We start from the raw sequence: 3,580 nt of genomic DNA on the forward strand, positions 1-3,580 counted from the left end.
TGTTAAGAAGAAGATGAAAAAAGGGCTACATATTGAAGTTCTAGGATGCAGCATCTCAACTTCACATTTGTCCTAAACCTCTGAGATTATGAAATCCAAGTATGCCTTGATTCATACTTTACAGTTGTTCCAATTCCAATGCCTGATTTTAGCACCTCGTGTCAATTAAGAGTTCCCTAATACAGAAGACTGTACTACAGAGGGCTAAGATTCTGCATGTTGCCTCCATCCCTGGCCCCATCCATGCTGGCCGCTGCCCAATGAGACAGCAAGAGAACTCTGGCCTCAACACTCCACACTGTAAGAACTTTCATTCACCTGCATACACTTCAGTAAAGCCCACACTCCTTCAAGTTGTTTTTAATGATGACATCTGTGGCAGCATCAAACACAAACTACACGTTCTTGATGTCTGTGGCACAGGTGAAGTGAGTAAAGATCTCCTTAGTATCTTTTCTTCTTTTCAAATCTTCAAACTGGCACTGGATGTAAGCAGCTACTTCTTCATATGTATTGGGACCCGTGTATTCTGGGTAACAGACAGCTGGTGAACTCCTCTTTTTTTTTTCCCTCAAAAAGATATTTTTTTGTTGAGGAAGAGAATGATTGAAGTTTCTGTAAACCATTTGTTGTTACAAATGCTGTCAAACAGTTTCATGCTTTCACACATCTGGTTCATCTCCTCATCCTCAGCCAGAATAAGGTCATAATCACTGAGCGCCACACAGAAGATGATTGCTGTCACTCCCTCAAAACAGTGAATCCACTTTTTTCATTCTGAACTTTGGCCACCTACATCAAATATCTTGAAGTACAGGTCTTTGAAGGTGAAGTGCGTCTCCACAATGCCTGTGGTCTTCACTCTTGTCCGCAGGACTTCTTGTTGAGTTGGAATGTAGTTGGTTTGGCATATTATATGAAGCAGTCATTGGGCTTATATTCCGGGACCTGCAGAAGCAAGCCTGCACCCCACTGTCTCACCACTGCCATTTAATCACCCCTGCTAGTTCTGTAGCCATGAGCCCTTCTTCGGTACTGCCAGCCAAGGCAAATAAGTGCCGGGCATCGTCTGCTCTCGCAGCTTCTCCAAAGTCAACCTTCAGCCGTCCCATGGCTCTTATCATTGCAATAATGGACTGTATAGTATTGCTGTAGACAACTACTTCATGCTGTTTACATTCCTCCTGTGAATAGCCATCCTCGTGAATGATTTTTATCTGTTTCACAATGGGGCTTTTACCAGATTTTCCAGCACTGAGTAGCAGGAACGTCACTTCTCTAGCCGCTTTCTCTCCGTCCTCATGCAAGTTGTGGTCGATCATCTTACCCAGCTCCACCACCGCCTTATCTTCTGTGCTCAACACGCAGCCCAGGGCGGCAGCGGGAGAGGTGACTGGGCCGGGCTCACTCACCCACCACGGGGACTGCGGACCACTGGACGAGACAGCGTCTGCTGCTGGGTGGCGGCCTTCTCATTCCTAACATTTTTTAAACTTCCTAATAAGTATGGTCAATTTCTTTCCAGAAAATTTACACCAGTTTACCATCTTCCCAACAAAATATCAGAATTATCTGATTCTGGAGTACCCTGATTATCAACATTATGTACTTACAATACTTCTGGCTAATGTAATAGTGTAAAATCTTCTTTTTTTTACATTGTATCTCTCTGATTGCTGATAAGCAGTACTTTCTTCACTTGTTTATTAAGAAAAAGAAACAAAAATTTAAAAAGAAAAAAACTTGTTAAGCATCCAATATTATTCTTACCCATTTATAAAATGAAGACTATCTTTAAGTTAAGCTGTGGTCTCAGTATTAGTAAATTTAAGTTGTCTTATATCATATATATTAAAAGTAAGCAAGAGGAGTTTATTTGGATGAAACTATATATTGAGAAGAAGTTTTTGCTTAAACTGGGTCTAGGAGTGTTTTTGTAACACAGTGAAATGCTTGGTCTCACTGACTAAATCCTTGACTACAATCCTGCTTTGTTCCCATGGCCTTCAGGCTAGCAGCTCCAGGTTTAGACATGCTAATCATTAGTGGACTTCCAATGGGCCATTAGTTTATACTAAAGCAGGCCCTCCCATTTTCCCTTCCCATGATATAAGAGAATTTGAAACTGTTCTTTCTTAAAATGGATTTGAGGACTACATCTCCATCTTCTTCTTTGGTAATTTCTTGGTCAATAAACCGTTCTTTGCTCCTAACTATGACATTTTGAGTTTTTGGCTTTCAAATCATTAAGCACATAGTCTTTGGACTGGTAACATTGTAACTCCAAATAAATTTCTCCTTACACAAAACATAATTAAATGATACAACTATTTAAAAAATATAATTTAAAAACTTAACTCATTTTTAACTTTCATATTTATAAAGGAAAGACATTATTTCATTTGTGAAATACTTTTTTTGCTTATTAGTATTTGACAAAATAGTAAATTTAATATTTATAAATTTTAGAATCTCTTGATTTTACATATTCATTATCCTTATCTAAATATCATATAATGTTTGAACAGCTTCAATATCACCAACAAAAATCGTTCATATTATATTAAGGCTTCAGGGCCAGGTATTTAAGCCACTTTTGGGGACAGTTGTATAAATCTATTGGAAAAGATTACTTTTTATAGTTCTCTGTAGACTACCTCATTAATTCTTCTTGTTTTGTACTATGAATTGTTACACAGAAATTAATAAAGTGCCTTCTGTATGATACCCTTCAGTATAAATGCAGACTACTCTAAAAATCCTACTCTAAAAGCTACTCTAGTTTAACTGTCCTTACCTTTTTGAGCCATGCTATGTAGCTTTCAGTTTTCATTTTCTTATATTTATTTTATTTGTATTTTATAGTCTTTAAAATTGTATTTACTAGGCCTCAATGGAGTTGTCCAAGTCAAGGAAACTTACAATAGTGTGATTGTGATTATATATTCTTTAAATTACATAATAATCACATGGCGTTGTATGCAAAATATTGTTTTCTGAATAGTTATTCTGGATATGAAGTGCTGTAATCTTCATCAAACTCCCCAAACATCATAAGCCCCTTAAAATTTGACTAATATATAAGAGAGTAATCACTAGCTTTTAGATACTCTATTACCAATAAATAATTTTAACATCTATGTTCATCAGGGATGGTGCCCTATAATTTCCTTTTCTTGTCATGTATCTGGTTTTTGAATTAGAATAATGCTGGCCTTGTAACATGAGTTTGGGAGCCTTCCGTCCTCTTGAATTTTATCAACTAGTTTGAGAAGGAGAAGTGTTAGCTCTTCTCGGAATGTTTGGTAAAATTCACCTGTGAAGCCATCTGGTCCTGGGCTTTTGTTAGTTGGGATTTTTTTATTACTGCTTCAATTTCAGTAGGTATAGTGTCTCTATTTAGATTCTCTGATTCTTCCTGATTTAGTTTTGGAAGATTGTATGTTTCTAGGAATTATCCATTTCATCCAGGTTGTCCAATTAGTTGACATGTAGTTGTTCATAGTATTTTCTTACAATCCTTTGTATTTCTTTGGTATCAACTTTTATTTCTCTTCTCATTTCTGATTTTATTTATTTG

The 3,580-nt window shown here is 36.8% G+C and overlaps 1 pseudogene; it reads right to left on the bottom strand.

Moving 5' to 3' along the window:
• Window positions 1–329: 329 nt before the first annotated feature.
• LOC149996030 (guanine nucleotide-binding protein G(i) subunit alpha-3 pseudogene) lies at window positions 330–1,337 on the bottom strand (annotated as a pseudogene).
• Window positions 1,338–3,580: the final 2,243 nt, after the last annotated feature.

Source organism: Furipterus horrens, unplaced genomic scaffold (genome assembly GCF_987537825.1).
Source record: "Furipterus horrens unplaced genomic scaffold, mFurHor1.1.pri manual_scaffold_12, whole genome shotgun sequence".
Taxonomy (NCBI): domain Eukaryota; kingdom Metazoa; phylum Chordata; class Mammalia; order Chiroptera; family Furipteridae; genus Furipterus; species Furipterus horrens.